Source organism: Cannabis sativa, chromosome X (genome assembly GCF_029168945.1).
Source record: "Cannabis sativa cultivar Pink pepper isolate KNU-18-1 chromosome X, ASM2916894v1, whole genome shotgun sequence".
In the NCBI taxonomy this organism is placed as follows: Eukaryota; Viridiplantae; Streptophyta; class Magnoliopsida; order Rosales; family Cannabaceae; genus Cannabis; species Cannabis sativa.
In genome coordinates, this window is record NC_083610.1 from 72,234,540 (window position 1) to 72,254,441 (window position 19,902).

The following is a 19,902-nucleotide window of genomic DNA, read 5'->3' on the forward strand; positions in this document are numbered from 1 at the left end:
GTGAGAGTTGGGAGCCTTAGAAGTGGGTACGACATACTGGACCCAGTCCCCCCTCACATGAACAACCCCAATTGTGATGGCCCATTTTCCTGATTTGGATAACTGTGCTAGGTTAATTATATTAGTTTGACCTAATAAAAAATTGATTAGCAACATAATTAATTTCATTCTTCCTTGAAATTAATTTAAGAAAAACATAGTTTGAATAGTTATATTCTGGAAAGCTATATGTATTTTTCTTGTTTTTTAATTAAATATGGAATTATAACCATATAAATTCTTTCTGAATCTTAATTTAATAATTTCATTAAATATTCCCATTTAAGTTGAGATTTAGTTAAATCTATCAAATCAACTTAGATTTGAATATTTTTGAATTTCCTATTATAAATTAAGTTGAGGAATTTTGGGAATTGGTTATTAAGATTCTTTAGATATTTTTTAAGTTGATATTTTATAAATATGGGAACTTAAAATGGAATATCTTCTAAATTAAGTGGTTACTACTTAATTGGTAATATTTAATTAAGTCATTGGTTGAAGAATATTTTAAGTTGGGTATTTAGATTTTTCTAAACAACTTAAATAAGATATTTTTCAAAATTATTCCATTTTTGAAATTTAATTAAAGTTTTTACTTTAATTTGTAATATTTCATTATTGAGATATGGAATATAAATGATTAAACAAAATACATGTTTAAATAATGAGCTTTAATCAAGAGAAATTCGATCTCCATTGTTGGTTTTACATAGCTATTGTTTTAGTGAGTAATCCTCCCTAATGGAGGAACGTTCATTAGCAAGTTAGCGCCGTTTAATCTCGAAAGATAAGTATTCTTATAAGTTTATTTTATATGGTTCATGACCACCCTAATGGTGGCGACTGTATAAGACTTACAAGAATGCGAAACAATGGTAGAAGCTCATAAGATAGAATTGCCTTGACTCTCGCCTAAATGGGACAACGCTGAATTCCAATCTTGATCGAATAAAAGGTTGCTAGAATGTTTGACATTTTAGATGAATTGACAACTCTATTCAATGGATGATGCTTTGACTCTCGCCTAAACGGGACACTGTATCAGTTCGTTGGAAACCTTGGAAAATAAACTATGTTAGATTTAGTATTTTTATAACATATGTGATTATTTGTTTTCTGAACCTGTGTATGAATTTATAGAACCAAAACCTTACTTCTGTTTATTGATATGTTGTAGTGCCAATATGAATAACCCTCATCCCGATCCACTCCTAGTTAGTATCTTTGCAAAAGAACTCAATAGTGTGAAAATGCATCCTGGTAGTTGCATTAACTCGCACCTATTGTTGATGAATCTGAAATTCCGAAAGGCAAATCTACTAGGAATTGATTTATCAAAGGAACAATGGGAAAAACTCATACTTTATAGTCTTCCTCAGGAGTATAACAGTTTTGTTCTATATTATTTATTGAACAATCCTAACTCCTCCGACATGGACAAACTCGAGTCTGAGTTAAGGGCCCATGAGCGGAATCTGATTGCAATGAGACCTCCTGGTTTTGCAAGCTTTAATCAGAGGAAGAAGATTAAGCATGAGGGCTCTAACAAAGCTGCTTCTTCAAGTACAATTATCAGACATCATGTTCTATGTGCGAATTGTAATGGAAAGGGACATAAAGAAGAACAATGTCCCAGGCTTCTAGACAATTCAAACGAAGGTGATGCTTTTGTATTTGAATCATGTGTTTTAGAGAACGACAAATCCTCCTGGATTGTTGATTCTGGATCTACTAACCATGTATGTTCTTCATTGCAGCTGCTTGAAACTTGGGAGAATCTTCACCCAGATGAGTTAAAGCTTAAAGTTGGAGATGGCGAGTTGGTATCAGTTAAAGCAAGAGGAACAACCCGAATCAAGTTTAATTCTAAGAAGTTTTTACTTTTAGAGAATGTTTTATATATTCCTAATTTTAGTAGAAACTTGATTAGTGTTTCATGTTTACAGACACAATTTTATATATTGAATTTTTCGAGTTCAAATTGTTCAATTTCTCGTAATGGATTTCATATATGTGTTGCAAACATGGAACGAGGGCTTTATGTTTTAAGACCTGATACTCAAATCTCACTAAATACTGAACTTTTCAATGTAGCTAAACCTAGAAGCCTTAAGAGAAAAGAGATTGATAATGATGATCAAACTTATCTATGGCATTTACGTTTAGGTCATATAGGTTTTGATAGACTCAATAGGCTAACCAAAGACGGTCCATTGAAAAATGTCGTCTTAGGAGAACTGCCAGTCTGCGAGTCTTGCCTAGAAGGAAAAATGACCAAACGTTCTTTCTCTGCGAAGGGAGAGCGTGCCAAAGAACCCCTAGAATTAGTACATTCAGATGTTTGCGGACCGCTGAATGTAAAAGCCAGAGGAGGTTATGAGTATTTCGTCACTTTCATTGACGATTTCTCTAGATATAGTTTTCTTTACCTAATGCAAAAGAAATCTGAAACCTTTGAAAAGTTTCAGGAATTTCATGCTTTGGCTCAAAACCAATTAGGTAAAACATTAAAGATCTTGCGAACTGATAGGGGTGGAGAATATATGGATATGCAGTTCAAAGATCATTTAATTGAACTTGGAATTGAATCCCAATATACTGCCCCAAGCACTCCACAGTAGAATGGAGTTGCAGAAAGAAGAAATCGCACTCTCTTAGAAATGGTTAGGTCTATGCTGAGTTATTCAACTCTGTCTACGTCCTTCTGGGGATATGCTATTCAAATGGCAAACGACATTTTAAATGTTGTTCCATCTAAAGCAGTCCCTAAGACACCCGTCGAACTATGGAATGGTCGCACACCTAGTTTGCGCCATTATAGGATTTGGGGGTGCCCTGCTCACGTCTTAAGAAAGAAAGAAGGCAAACTGGAATCGCGAACTGAAGTTTGCATGTTTGTCGGAAATTCTAAAGAGACTAGGGGTGGACTATTCTATAGTCACAAGGATAACAAAGTGTTTGTTTCTACAAATGCTACTTTCCTTGAAGATAACTATATGAAAGACAACAAACCGAAAAGTGAAATTGTATTAGAGGAAATGCTCACAGATACTGTTCCTTCAAATGTACCATCTTCTTCTACTCAAGAAGAGGAACATCCCACTCCCTCAGTTGTAGCAACTGAGAAAACTACTACTAAAGCTCCTGTTCAGAAGGTCACCGCTCCTCGTCGTAGTGGAAGGGTTTCTACGAAACCATCTCGTTATGGCTTGGATGGTGAAATCAATATGGTCGTTGGTGACGGTATTGATGACGACCCATTAACCTATAAACAGGCAATGGCAAGTCCGCAACGGAAGCGATGGTCAGCCGGTATGGATTCAGAAATGGATTCCATGAAAAAGAACAAAGTCTGGGAATATGTAGAACCACCTGATGATTTTTCGTCCAATTGGATGTAAATGGGTCTACAAGAAGAAAAGAGGTGCTGGAGGCGAAGTCGAAACTTTCAAAGCTAGACTGGTCGCCAAGGGTTATACCCAAAGAGAAGGTGTGGACTATGAGGAAACTTTTAGTCCTGTTGCCATGCTCAAATCCATCCGAATTCTTCTCTCCATAGCTGCCGCTTTAGATTATGAAATTTGGCAAATGGATGTCAAGACAGCCTTTCTTAATGGGCTTCTTGAAGAAACCATCTATATGGAGCAACCAGAAGGTTATGTTCTTCCTGGGCAGGAGAATAAAGTTTGCAAATTAAATAGGTCCATATATGGACTTAAGCAAGCTTCTCGCTCATGGAATAAAAGGTTTGATGAAATCATCAAAACCTACGGCTTTCATCAGAATGAAGATGAACCTTGTGTTTACCAACTCAAGGAAAATCAAGTAGTAGTATTCCTGGTCCTTTATGTTGATGACATTTTGATCATTGGAAACAATGTCAAGAAAATGACTCACATCAAGGAATGGCTTGACACTCAATTCGACATGAAAGACTTGGGTGAGGCAGCCTATGTTCTTGGTATTCAGATTGTCAGAAACCGAAAGAACAGATCCCTTGCTCTCTCTCAAACAACTTACATTGACAAAGTTCTAGAGAGATTTTCCATGACCAATACCAAAGGGGCAAACATGCCTTCTAGACATGGTATCCGTCTATCTAAGGAACAGTGTCCTACTGATCCTCAAGAGATAGAAGACATGGCAAAAATTCCTTATGCTTCTGCAGTTGGAAGTCTAATGTATGCTATGCTATGCACTAGACCTGACCTCTGCTATGCAGTTGGAATCGTGAGCGGAGTATCGATCAAATCCAGGACGGGTACATTGGAATGCTGTTAAGTATATTTTGAAATACTTAAAGAGTACAAGAGATTATGTATTAGTCTACAAGGGTGGTGCTTTAAATCCCTTAGGCTATACAGACTCAGATTTCCAGGGATGTCTTGAAGACAGGAAATCTACATCTGGGATGGTGTTTACTCTTGGGGGTGGAGCAGTGGTTTGGAGAAGTGCTAAACAAACTACGATTTCGGATTCTACCATGGAGGCAGAATACATAGCTGCGGGCCGAAGTGCCTAAACAAAGTTGTCTGGCTTAGGAAGTTCTTCACCAGTCTCGGTGTAGTTCCTGGAATGGAAAAGCCTCTAGTCCTACTTTGTGATAACACTGGAGCTATAGCCAACAGTAAGGAACCTCGGAGCCACAAGAGAAGTAAGCATATAGAAAGAAAGTATCATATTATCAGAGAATATGTGGCAAGAGGGGATGTACTGGTGGAGAAAGTGGATACGCAGGATAACTTGGCTGATCCATTCACCAAAGTCTTGGCAGTAACTTCATTCGAAAAGCATCGTCAGAATTTAGAATTAATTGAAATGTACTGATTTGTTTTATATTAGTGCAAGTGGGAGTTTGTTGGGTTTTATGCCCTAAATAAAACTCTGTTTCAATGTAATCCAGATTATTCAATATCAATAAAGTAACAGAAGTAATTTTCTCATTCACTTGTGTATGTTTTGGTTCACTTAATCAATTGCTTGTCTATTTGATTTATAAATTCATCCAAACCCCTTTTCACATACTTGATCATGTTTATTGTGTTGTCAACACAGTGGAAAATAAACATGACTATGTGAATAAAGTATTCCTAGATTTATCAGAACACTGGGTTTTACTGATATGACAATCTACAACAGAGTTTACTTACATTTGGAGAAATGTTATGTTCTTTCCAGAACATAGGTTAAAGTAAAGCTCAGGTTGGATGCATGGAGTATGCATTGGAATGGACCGATATTGAACTTTGAATTAGATTTTGAAACTTACCGTAAATATCTATTCAATTCAATATCATAAGTTGATCCTAGATCACATGATCGAAATCCTGATATGGTTAGGCTCAATTTCAAGAGTATTATTCGTGTTCTTTGATTTGTTAGTTAAGCCTAATCTTTAGTCTGGGCAATACATACATTTTGGGAACACGGTAGTGCGATTGAGTGGGAGCGCTAACATAAATATGGAATCTATAGCTTCTATCTGGCGAATAGTAAGCAAAGGGTGATTTCCTTCGAGCTTAACCAAACGAGATAAATGATTGAGTACTCATTTCACTTAGTTGAAATATCATTTATACAGGGTTAAGTGTTTTAAGGATAAAATACATTGTAGGGTGTTCCGGTAATTTAGTCCCTTTACAGTGTAAATCATCCATATAGAGGATCATTGATCACATTAGGATTATAACAATGGATAACTAATAATGTGTCTATATGGTGGAACATATAGAGCATTCTATATACTGAGAGTGCAATCCTGAGTTATATGTGTGGATTCAACGAAGAATTAATAAGTCAGTGAATTTAAGTGGTAAATTCTAGATCTGCTTATTGGAAGCTCGGATATATAGACCCATGGTCCCCTCACTAGTTGAGATGATATTACTTGTAAGACTCATTTAATTGGTTTTAATTAATCAATTAAAAATTCTCAAGATAGACTTGTCTATTTGAGAATTTATCACTTATTAAGGGAAAAACAGTAAATAGAGATTTTGAAGGGCATATTTATTAATTAGGAAACTTTTATTAGTTTCATTATTAATAAAATAAATGACAATATATTATTTGATAATTAATTTTAATTATTAAATAATTAGATTTGACATTTATGTGGTTGAACAAAGTAATTGGCAGTTTTTGACAAAACAGGAAACTATGAGTGTAGGAAAAGGAAAGTTGGAAAAGTGGAAAGCCTTGTTTCCACATTGCCTAGGCCGACCACTTAGCTTCCTTTTCTCTTTGATTTTTTCAATTCCAAATGTCAATCATAGCCCTTGGTGGTCTTCTATAAATAGAAGGCAAAGGCTTCAGAGTTGAACACAACTGTACAACCTTTCCACAGCATTATCCTGAAAGAATTTTCTCTCAGAAAATTCTCTCTGAGCCGCCACCCTCTCTCTCTCTCTCTTCCTTCACTGTTTCGAAAAGTATAAGTGCTAGAGTAGTGCCCACAAACATCAAGTAATACCTCAATCATAGTGAGGAAGGCTGTGTAGAATTCAGAAACAACAAAGAAGGACTATCGGGCTCAGATCTTGATTATACTCTGCTACAGAAAGGAATCAAGGGTTAGAGATCTGAGTGGGAGGAGACATATATTCCGCTGCAGTCACTGTAAGATTTCTGATACTCTTATGTGTTTAATTTCTTATCGTTTTAGAAGTTCATATTTAGGTTGTTAAATCAACATACTTGTGAGTAGATCTAAGATCCTGGTAAAATAATTTCCAACAGTTACAACATAGATTCAAGTGGTTAGTGAAAGGAAGATCAAGGTAAGCCCTAGCATTCTTTCTTCATAGTTTTTTAAAGGAAAAGTTAGGTTTGACTATGCATTTTATATGTTTTGTTCTTGTTCGAGTTTAGGTTGTTTGGGGATTGTTATCTTTAGTATTTTTTGAGTTGTTTGAGCTGTTAGTGGTTGCTTGTTATGGCTTTAGTTGAGTTTGAGCTAGCTCAACAATGGTGAAACTAAATTCTGAACTTTGATGATGCTATTTTGGTTGGGTTTGGTCCTTTATGTCTTGATTAGGGTTTAAGCTTTAAGAATTATCTTCTCTGAGAAACTTTAAAGAGTGAATCAAAGAAAATAATAACATGAACATCAGTTTATGATTAGTCAGGATTTAGGCCGATATTGATCATCTTTATGATATGAATTAGGTCTTATAGTAAACAACATGTTTGATAAAGACAACTTAATTACATATCGTTCCTTGTCATATGTAATCTCCATTATATACAACACCTTCACTTAGATGTCATGCTACATCAGTAATATGAGTCGTGATTACTTCCACCGAATAATAGGTATCAGTAAACTTCACTAGAAACTATTGATTAAAGATTCTTGAACTATATTATGTTGCTGACTGTTTTATTCATGGCTAAGTGATGTTAATTCTTCGTACAATACAAGTCACAAGCTTATGTATGGAAGCTTGCAATATTGGGTGTTGGAATGTTAAAGGTGTAAATAGTAGGAAAAAACAGGATACTCTTGTTGATTTTTGTAATGTCAAGAAAATTGGTATTTATGCTTTTTTGGAAACTAAAGTGAGGGGGAAAAAATTAAATGAGTTGATGGAAAATAAGTTTGTCAATTGGAACCATTATTCGAGTGCCAATACAGAGGGCAGGTTACTTGTAGTTTGGAGAAAAAGCTTTGTTCGGGTTATTGTTATTGCTGAATCTTCTCAGCTGGTGCACTGCTATGTGAAGATGACAAGTGCTGTTTTTGATTTCTGTATAACATTTGTGTATGGGTTTAACACTGCTGAGGCTAGGAAAAATCTTTGGGAGGAGATGAAGAACTTGAGATTTCCTGTGAAGTCGTGGCTTGTGGTGGGGGATTTTAATGCTGTATTTGAACTAGATGATAGGATTGGGGAAAAAACATTACTTTAAATGACATAGCAGATCCTAATAGTTGGTTGGCTCAAGCTAATGTTGAGAGACTTAAAAAGATAGGTTCCAATTATACTTGGACCAACAATCAGGAGGATAAGGGCAGAATATATTCGAGGATTGATCATGCTTTTGTTATTGAAGACTGGGTCGATCTCTTTCCAGATTCAAAAGCACATTTTGACTGGGAATTAACCTCTGACCACTGCTCTTGTGTTATTTCAGTAGTTGTGTCTGAGAGGATTGGTATTAAGCCTTTCAAATTTTTTAATTTCTAGACTAAACACCCGAATTTTAAAGAGGTGGTTTTGGAGAATTGGTGTAAGCCTATAAACTGCTCGGGTTTGAAGGCTCTCTAATTCAAGCTTATGAGGGTTAAACATAGGCTCAAAGTCTTTAACAAGTGCACTATAGGTGATGTTGGAAGAAATTATCATGAAGCTAAAGAGGGTTACTTAACTGCTAGAAGGGAAGCTCAAGCTAACCCGTTGGACATGAAAATTCAAAACCAGGAAAAGGAAGCTGCTCCTAGATTCAACTTGCAGGAAAAAATGTACCACAACTTCTTGAGACAAAGAAGTAAAATTACTTGGCTTTGCAAAGGGGATGAGAACAATTCCTAGTGGTGGACAAGTTCCCTGAACTTGTTACTCACTTTTTATCTCACTTCAAGAGTATCATGGGTAGATGCAGTCGTACTACAAGTCGAATAGATTCTAATTGCATTGATCATGGGGCTAAGCTTAGTCTTGAAGATCAAGTGGGGCTGCTGAAACCGTTTACAAAAAAGGAGATAAAAAAAGCTATTTTCAGCATTCCTAACTCTAAATATCCTGGTCCAGGCTGGTTTAGTTCTGGGTTTTTCAAAGCTTTATGGGCTGATTTGGGGAATGATATCAGTAATGCCATAAAAGACTTCTTCCAAACTGGTAGAATGCCTCCTGAATTTCATGCAACAATGATCACTCTTGTCCCAAAAATTGAGAACCCTTCAAAGGCAATAGATTACAGACCAATAGCTTGCTGCACAACGATATACAAGTGTGTTTCAAAGCTTGTCTGCTCTCGCCTTGCTCAAGTCCTTCCTGGTTTAATCAATCAAAATTAGGGAGCCTTTGTTCAAGGGGGATCTATAGCTCACAATGTGATGATTGTGCAAGACCTGCTGAAGAATTATAAGCAGAAAAATGTTTCCCCTAGATGTGCCATTATAGTGGATATTAGTAAAGCTTATGATACGGTGAGTTGGGATTTTCTTGAAGATTTCCTTAATGCTTACAACTTACCTTCCAGGTTCATAATGTGGATCATGACTTGTATTAGAGCAACCAGCTACTCAATTGTCATGAATGGGAGAATTCAAGGAAGCTTCAAAGGAGAGAAGGGTCTAAGGCAAGGTGATCCTTTGTCTCCTCTCTTATTTGTGCTTGTTATGGAATATCTAACCCGTTGTCTTCAAAAAGTTGCTAGTTGTTCCCATTACAGGTATCACCCTATGTGTAAGGAGCTTAAAATTGTGAATCTTTGCTTTGCTGATGACTTAATGCTATTTAGTAAAGGCACTCAACATTCTGTCAGAGCTCTCAAAGATACTCTAGAGGAGTTTAGTGCTATGAGTGGCCTATCCATCAATACTTCAAAGTCTCAAATTTACTTCGGTGGGGTGGAATCAGATATAAAGCAGAATATTCTAAGAGATTTTGTGCTGATGGAAGGAAGCTATCCTCTTAGATACTTAGGAGTTCCTTTAAGGCCAACTAAATGGAAAGCAGAGGACTTTGGTATTATCATTAAGAAAATGAGGCAAAGATTACACACTTGGGCTAGTAGACATTTGTCTTATGCAAGAAGGGTGCAATTGATTCATTCGGTGCTCCTTGGGCTTCGAAACTACTGGATGAGCATTTTTATTTTGCCTCAAAGTGTCAGTAAGGAAGTAGAGAAGATATGTAGAGGATTTCTTTGGGGGTGGAATGGCAATAGAAGTAAGATTCATTTAGCTTCTTGGGAGAAAGTTTGCCTCCCAAAAGCTTATGGAGGTCTTGGTTTTAAAGATGGGACAAGTTGGAATCATGCTATTCTAGCTAAGTATATTTGGGCTATACTTCTAAAAGAGATTTGCTTTGGGTCAAGTGGGTCAATTGTATCTATTTGAAGAATAGTAACTTTTGGGAGTATGATCTTAAACATGATTCAAGTTGGTATTGGCGTAAGCTTTGCCATTTGAGAGATAAGTTCTCAAGAGGAGATATCCAAACAGCTGGGGGTGGTAAGAAGTTTAAGACTAATTGGCTATACAACAGCCGGTTAGTCCAACATCAGTTTCCCTACAACAAAGCTATTTGGAGCTCCCTAAATTTACCCAAACACAGGTTCATCTTATGGCAAGTGGTTAATTCTCATCTTTTAACGTGAGATAAATTGGCCAGTTCAATATTGTTCCAGATTCTTTGGAGTGACCTGTGTGTGAGATGGAAATCGAGACTCATAGCCATTTATTTTTTGACTGTGTTCTTTCAAACAGTTGCAGGGAATTTTTGCTTGGCTTGGGTATCGGGCTTGGCCGACTGCTACTATCGGTTGGAAAAGCTGGCTTCAAGTTAGGATCACTAACTTCAGACACAGAATTCTTGTTGTTGTGATGGCTGCAACGATCTTTGGAACAATAGAAACAATTGTATTTTCAATAAACATTCTTATACTGTCAACTCCATTGTTAGTGATGTAAAAAGAATCATATACTATAGATTGCAAGTGCTTAAAAATAAATGTTTGAGGGGCATGAGAGAAAATTTGTAGAGAGTTTATTTTGATTGGGGGGCTGCCCCTTGCTTGCTTTTGTACAGATTTGTTCAGATTGTTGATAAACGAAGTTTTCCTTCTTGATAAAAAAAAAACTTAATATTCATGCATACATCAAAATGTTCAACTTTTATTCTTAATCAGAAATAGATTTACAAGATTTTGAGGGCATAAACCCTAATAGTATATAGATCGCCATCATTCACTTATAATTAGGGTGAAGAAACACAATTTGCCACTTTAACTTATTTTGTATTTTGAGTTTAAATTTTTCGAGAGAGAAAAACCCAAACTTTTCCCTTGGTGAATGTCCAATATTTTTTATGACTGCCTTAGTCTTCTTCTTCGAATTCGAGCACGAGAAAAACTAGGAGCATTACCACTAGACTTGACGATAAACTGTCCAGATCCATTGAGGTCGTTAAAGATTCAAGTAAAGATCGACAAACTACTTGGTTGGGCGTACGAATTTCAGGATAGACTTTGTCGCCATGTCAGAGATCCTGCTACGGTACCGCCACCACAAATCATGCTACCCCCACGACCTCCTTCTTCCTCAAGTAAGTACTCTTTCCCCTTTTTAATTGTTGATTTTTTTTGCGATGAAATGCGTGTTCATATTCTAGGTAGGATAAATATATTCTCTCTTAAGGGTTTAGGTGATTACTTGCATGTGGGTTATAAGACATAGTGTGCACGATTTAGGTGTCTTAAGGGTCGTTCTAGAGCTGTGGGTTTTTCTTGGTATGATTGTCGCCGATAGTTGAGATTAGGATCTATGAATTTTGCTCATAATTTATATTCTGCACAGATTGAGTTGTAGGCACCTTTGAATAATCTCAACTTTATTTTCTTCTATCTAGTTAGAGCTCTTATTTTTTGGATGAAATCTTTGGGAATCTTCAATTTACTCTTGAGTTCCTAATCTCATCGTCTTGGAGCAAAGTCACGCGAGGACACCGAATGACGGGTTCGCCGGGGACCTCTCCAAGTAGTTAAGGGGAGGACTCTCCCTTACCCTTGCCATTCCTTTAATGTTTGTATTTAACTGGTTTGTTATATTGTTTTGCTTTCTTTTCAGTTATACCATCATGTCGGACATATTCTATCTTGAGGTAGTGGAGCTGATGGAGGAGCTAGTCAAGAACGAAGCCCAAAAAACGGTTCCAAATGGGGAGGAACCCAAAGAGGCGATCTTGGAAGTAATATACAATTCCTCCAAGTGGGAGATGGACCATATCCCTAACAAGTTTCAAAATTACGAGGTATTGAAAATGTACTCAAAGGAACAAGGGGTTCTCCACATCCCAAGTGTCTGTTGGAATAGACTTGCACTCCATGGAGAGTCGACCGTCAAATTTATGGATGGATTAGGAGCCTAGAGTTGGGCGCACATCATTTATTGAGCGCACTCGCTGTTGTGATGCTATTTTTCAAACTTCTGTGCAACAGTGGCATCACCTCTTTCCATCTTATCATGTAATCATACAAGCTGCTGGCCGGATGGTACATCCTTTGTGTGGATAAAAAATGGAGACTCCTAAAATAGAGGAGATATTATACTTTTATAGCATGAGGCCACAACCCATGCGAAAGAAGAAATCCAAAATAGGGTTCTACAAGCTGGAGAAGTGGTCCAAGATGGTCTGCCCCACAAACAGTATCAAACATGTCCCAAACTTCTAGGACTACTAGTTCTTTACCTCTGGCTTCCCCTTAAAAGGGTTTCGACATTGTCCCTTGACTTCTCCATTCGAAGTAAGTCTTACTACCTTTCTTTTCTTCCGACCCTTTTTTTCTATAGCGAAAATTTTTGCTAATGAGAAAGGTTTCAATCTTGCAGCCAACATTGGGCCTCTTGGTCCTTCTATCTTCTTGGTGGAGAGGGAGAAGTTGTACATGAGAATGCCCGTCGCAATGCTGAAGGTGGAAGGGTTTGTCACTATGGCCAATCTTTAGAGAGTTGGGCTACTCGCTTCGCACCAAAGCATCGACTGGTTCATGATAAAAATGGAGGAATTGTGTGCCTCCTTGAGACAAGGGTTAAAACTCACAATATAGGAGTTTTATACCTTAAGTTTTTCGAGGGTGGTGTTTTACTTCTAATTCTTCTTGTCATCCAAGTAGAGGAATTGTTCTAGCTTGGAATTTGAATAGTTTTGACATTGAGATTAAAGAAATGTCGAGCCAGCATATTCATACAGTAGTTCATCCAAAACATACTGCTAGTTTTGAATCCACATTCATCTATGCTCATAATGAAACGATTGCTAGAGAAGATTTATGGAAAATTATGAAGGTTATTATAGCTGTTCAGAATTCCCCTTGGATTATTATGAGGGATTTCAACTTGATAATGATGCTTGAAGAGAGAATAAGTGTTGGTAAGAAGTCCAAAGATTACCATGCTTTGAAGAATTGATTTAAGAGTTGTGAGCTTATGGATATCAAATTCACAGGTTGCTTTTATACTTAAAGCAACAAACAAAATGAGTCCACAAAATTTTATGCTAAGCTCAATAGAATGATGGCAAACCAAATATGGGTTAAATGTTTTTTGAATGTTGAAGTCACCTTATTCTTGGAAGGTTAGTTTGATCATTGTCTGTTAATACTCATTGTATACCCTGCTCAAAGTAATGGTTTGAAACCATTTAGATACTTTGATATTTGGAGTGAATTTAAGGAGTTTCAAAGTAGAGTTGGTGAAAGGTGGAATGAACCGATTAGTGAAACTTTTATGTTCTGCCTTTGTAAGAAGCTTAAAAGAGTTAAATAGGTTTTAAAAGATCTTAATAGATCTGGTTTTAGTGAGGCGAATGCCAAGGAAAAAGAAGCTAAATATAAGATGATTCAAAGTTGGGCTTTATTACATAAGGACCCTGTGAATGGTGATTTGATTAAAGCTGACATTGAAGCTACAAAAGTTTACATGCAGGCCTTTAAAGCTTACCACTCTTTTTTGTCTCAAAAAGATAAAATGAATTGGTACAAGGATGGTGATAGTAATTCTAAACTTTTTCATAAAAGTATAAAAATAAGAAGGATGAGAAATATGGCGTAAGCTATCCATGACAGCTCCGGTACTTGGGTAGATAAACCAGAAGATATTAAAATGGCCTTCACTACTACAAAAGTGATATTTTGCTTCGGTTTTAAAGTGACAAATAAACTATTTGTGTCGGTTAGGGTAATCGACATAATAACCACAGACACAAATAGTCATATTTTTTGCTTCAGTTTAGAACCGACGCCAAATATTTTTTTCTTCAGTTATGAACCGAAGCAAAAAAAAAAGAGTTTTTACTTCGATTCATAATTGAAGCAAATAGTAGTGCATTGACGCTAATTACTTTTTTGCTTTGAGTGTAAACTGAAGCAAATAAATAATAAAAAAATTGAACAAAGTTATCAGATTTGAGATTTACAAAATTATATACATTAGACCCATTATCCTGTTACAGTTTCAGAACATGATAAAATCTGAGATTTTCTTCCTTCACTTGAGGGTGGTTCATCAGGTTGATAAAATCTTTTCTTTGTGGAGATGATGCCCGGTGAGATAGATCCATTATCTGCTTGTCAAAAGACAGTATACACATATCAGACAAGCTGTAAACAGTGTGCCAAGTTCCAAGAACTTGGTATGTAGAAAAGAAGAAGAAATCTTCAATGTCAATGAAATTGGATAGAACTATATCAAAAGATAAATTTGGACTGTAAAGGAAATCAAAACTTACAAGCTACATAAACAACTAAAGTAAGTACCACGATGTTCACCAAAATGATCACAAAGACAAGTTCATCTCCTCCCCAAATTATAAAGCCAGAAGAACACTCCCCGAATTGAGGGATGTCACATGAGAGAGAAAGAAATTACCTGCCATTGGAGCTCAGGGGAGTCGCCGTGGAGCTATCGTTGGGGTCAGGACTGCATGCGACAACACCATGCGAGGGGGTCCTAATGCTGTGATAATCTCTTGCCATTAGGGTTGTCGTTGGGGCTACCTTTGGGGTCATCGTACCTGTGTGTGAAAGAGTAGAGCCATGGTGCGACTAGTGTAGAGAGAGAGAGTGAGCGAGAGAGAGAGAGAGAGAGAGCGAGAAAGAGAGAGAGAGAGAGAGAGAGAGAGAGAGAGAGAGAGAGAGTGAGCGAGAGAGAGAGAGAGAGAGAGCGAGAAAGAGAGAGGTGCGTCTGTGAGTGATATTTAGGTTAAGTTTATCTTTTAAGTTAGGGTTTTTTAATTGGGCCCGAAGCCCATTTCAAAATTAAAACATTTTGCTTCAGTGGATAACAGTCACAAACTTTTTAACCTCTGTTTGCAACCGAAGCTAAATAATTTGTGTCTCTTTTCCACCGAAGCAAAATGTAAAAGATAATGTTTAAATTTTTTACTTTTTGCCTCGGTTCATCTTTTAGCGTTAGTGTAGTAGCTGACGCTAATTATTTTCTTTTTACTTCTGTTATCCATTGAAGCATAAAATATCTGCCTATTTTTTGCTTCAGTCACTATTTTAGGGAGATGCGTTGACCGACACAAATTACACATTTTGTAGTAGTGCTTCCTAGAGTATGATACTCAATTATTGGGCCCAAGATTAGCTAATAGAAGAGCTGTTATTGCTGGTATTGTTCAAGAGGGACCAATTATAATAGATAGTCAAGCTTATTTACTTATACAGTCGTACACAATAGAGGCAGTTAAAGCTACACTATTCTCATTTCCTGACTCTAAAGTCTTGGGGCCAGTTGGTTGTAGTAGCATCTTTTTCAAAAAAAAAACATGGAACTTGATAAGGGAAGATTTCACAGCTGCAATTTTTTCTGTGCTTAATACTAGAAAGTTGCTTAAGGAGGTAAATACTACAACCTTAACTCTTATTCCTAAGGTTAAGTGTCCAAGTAGTGTTTGTGATTTTAGACCCATTGCATATTGCAATGTGGTCTACAAAACAGTGACTAAGTTGATTTGTGCTCGGTTAAGATTGATTCTTCCTACCTTGATTGCATCTAATCAAGGGGATTTTGTTCATGGCCAGTATATTGCTCACAATATTTTGATTTGCTAAGACTTGGTCAAGCATATGGTCGGCAGAATAATACTCCTTCTTTTATGGTCAAATTAGATTTGAAGAAAGTTTATGGCACTGTGGAATGGAAATTCATTTGGGAGATGTTAGAGGCTCTAAACTTTCCTCTTCCTTTTGTGGATTTGGTCATTGAGTGTGTACCTACGCCAAAGTTTTCCTTATTAAAATGGTACTCTTCATGGCTACTTTTCTTCTAGAAGAGGTCCTAAGCAAGGGGACCCCATGTCACCTTTGCTACTTGTACTTGAAATTGGAAAACTTCTCTAGGTTGATGGCTAAAATCTCTTTGAGAAAGGAGTTCAAGCATCATTTTTGTTGCATTGAACTTCCTTGTTGCATTGAACTCCTTTGAAATTGAATCACTTATGCTCGCGGATGACCTTCTTCTTTTCTCAAGAGGCAATGTCCAATCAATAATGATCATGCTTCGAACCTTCAAGAGCTTATCAGAAACTTTAGGGTTTGCCTGCTAATATTAGTAAATCTGATGTCTATTGCTCTGGAATGGCTTAAGATAATGTCCAGTACATTCTTGATTGCTCAAGGTATGCTAAAAGTTCTCTTCCTTTTAGATATCTGGGTATTCCCATTTGTTCTAAAAGAATTTCTAAAGTTGAATGTGATTGTATTATTGAGAAAATGGTGGCTAGAATTCGAACCTGAAGTTCTAGAAATATTTCTTATACTGGTCGCTGCATTTTGATTAACTCAGTTTTGTTAGTTGCACACACTTATTAGGCAAATCTTATAATTCTGCCTAAGTTTATTCTGGGAAGAATCAATAACATCTGTATAAGTTTTTGGTAGAAACGTAAGGTTGAAGCTAGTGAATCGGGGTTAGTTTCTTGTGTAATGTTTACAAGCCGAAAGCCTATTGTGGTTTGGGGTTTAAGAATATTGAGCAATGGAACTTTAGAACTATGGGGAGATATGTGTGGGATATTGCTCAAAAGAAAGATAATTTGTGGGTTAAATTGATCAATTCGGTGTACATAAAAGATCAAGATTAGTGAAGCTATAATGCTTCACATAGTGGGAGTTGGTATTGGAAGAAAATTATTGAAGTAAAAAATGAGACTAAAGGTAAAATTAATCATGCTGGATTCATTTTAATGAAGTTCAACATTTCAAAGCTTTGTCTCAAGCTTTGGCCGACCGAGAATATGCAAAAAGCTTGGAATTCCTTCATTTGGAATCAGTTTAGTGCACCTAAACATAAATTTATCACTTAGTTAACTTGTAATAAAAGATAGCAAACCGCTAGCGAAGTTTGGTATCACTTCTAATGATACATGCCTACTTTGTAATTCCAAGCAGAAAAAACTCATGATCATGTTTTCTTGAATGCATGTATAGTTCTGAAATTAGTAGAAGGCTTTTTTGTTGGGCAAAACTAGAAACAAAGTGGAAAGATTTGAATGTTTGCTTAAGATAGTTAAAAATGTGCCATCATTCAAAGTTTTTGCTGAGAAGTGTATGTAATTGTTATTAATTCAAAGTTTACACTATATGGGAGATCTGAAATTTAGTATTTTAGGAGTCAAAAATATATACTATTATAGTAGTTGTAAATAGAATTATGAGAGAAATATATGATAAATTTTCTAATTTTAAAAGAGAGAAAAGAAGTATACTTAATAGATTTTGGTTTGAAAAATTGACTGTTCTCAATTCATTTGTTCAAATTAATTTGACTCTTGAAATTTGATTCTTGTGCAATACAATTTCTCACTTACCAAAAAAAAAAATATGACCTTTATATATATTGAGCATGAAGTTATCTCTTGCACTCATTTCTTGAATAATAATAATAATAATAATAATAATAATAATAATAATAATAATAATAATAATAATAATAAAATTCTAACATTTTCATTTCCACAAACATTATCCCAATTTTTTTATTAAATGAGGTGTACATTTTTCCCTTTTTAAAAAGGTGTGCAATTCAAGTTTTAATAAATTAAATTTTAAAGTGTAATTATAACTAAAATAAGTTTTTAATTTATGAATTGAGTATATTTATGCTAGCTAGGTTATAAATGTATAAAGTTTGAATACAATTTCCTGTGATATAAATATAGGGATTATCTATAGTAGGGCATCCAATTTTTACCTTATTTTATGGGGAAGGAAATTTAGCCAATGAATAATTAAAAACAATGGATTGTACACAAAATTTAGATATGCATTTGATGGGGATTATTTCATAATTTTTTTTATGATGATTTATTTTTTTGAAAAACTTGATGAATTTTTTTTATTTTTTATTCATTTTTATATTGGCCGCTCAAGCCAATTTAGAATGAGAAATTTTTTTAGTTTATTTTTTTTTTATGGCCATGTACATTACAGTTATTTAAGACCTCTTGTAAAATTTTAAGAAATTCAGAAAAATATAACACGCCGAAAATAAGAATATAAAAAAATTGATAGCAAAATTCGTAAATAAAATTATTTTTTAAAAATAAATACCTATATAAATACAATTTAAATTAACTTTGAAATAATAATAATAATTTAAATTAAAAATTAATAATTAATAATTTTTTTAATTATTAATATTATTTTATTTTTTTAAAATAAATATATAATTATATATTATTATTAAATGTATAAAATTTTAATTGTATAGAAGCAGTCCTATCGTAAGAGTATACACCTTATATCATAATGACCACATGATCTAAAATTAATGGCCAAAAAAGCTTCCCTACCGGTAGAGAACTTATGCTAAGTCCTACTATAATTTTGCCCTATAAATATATATCTTATACAACTTTTCTTTCTTTCAGAGACTCATACTTCTTTTATTATTATTATTATTATTATTATTATTATTATTATTTCTGTAGGGAAATCCTTTTTATATATGGTATTATTAAGTTGTTAGCAAACGTTAAAATTCTTAATTATTATCAGCAAATATATAGACAATATTTGTGTACATTTTTCTGTCAGAAAAAAAAAACAATATGTAGTTTGTTAATTTTTTTAAAAAAAATTGAAAAAAGTTTAGCACATGTCACTTAATAAATCTTATATTGGAAAAAATATTATTGAATTTAATTATATTATAAACTGTCTAGAATCTTGATTGTTTAAATTTTGAAATGAAAGCCCACTAATTAGTTGATATATCTTTCTAATAAGAGTGTCAAAACAAAAATAAATATAAAAGTACTGCAAACTCTATCGGTTTCAATATATAAGGATGAATTTTTTAGTCTAGTTTTTTTTTACATGGTTGTTTATTTTTTTTAGTTATATTATATTTTGCAAAATTTTGAAAAGCTAAAAATAAAAGGGAGTAGTATTTATTTTTTGGATTATTGATTACAACTCTAGACTCTTAGGAGAGTTGGTTTGTAGTCTGTAAATTTTTTCATTTAAAAAGTTATATGTTTTATGTGTTAGTTTGATTTCATGCAGAATGAGTATTTTCTATGCTCTATTCTTTTTGTTTCTAACACTTTATGTAGATTTTCTTCTTATAAAATATTTTATCAATTAAGGTGGCATAGGCGAAGATTGTTAATTCTATTTTTGACATCTTTAATTTCACAAAAATATTTTATAATTTATTTATTAAATTCGGTTGAGGTGGTTGAGGTGTGTATTTAACTTCCATTATTTTTATATTAATTGATTTATATATGAAAGGAAATATGTCAAATTTTTCTATTTATGAAAAATAAGGCATAGAGAGTAAATTGGATGACTATCTTTTTTTTTTTTTTATCTATAGAGTTGTGTATATCTAATCTTGTGTGAGTTTCTTAATATGTTCAATTAGATTTCTTGTGAAGAACACCAAAGCAAAACCTTTCTTTTTTATAGAAGAAAAGTCGCACTTAATACTCACGATTCTGTAGGTACAGAAATAGAAATTTCTAGGCTAATTGAAGATCTATTTTAGAGAATTGTCAAGTGAGTTGTGGTCTTGTTCAGACCGTGTATGAGCTGTCAATAAGGTGTATATTGATTATAAATACACCTTATAGTAGCTAGGTCATGTACCTCTTTACATCTTTGTATTTCACTCATATTTTT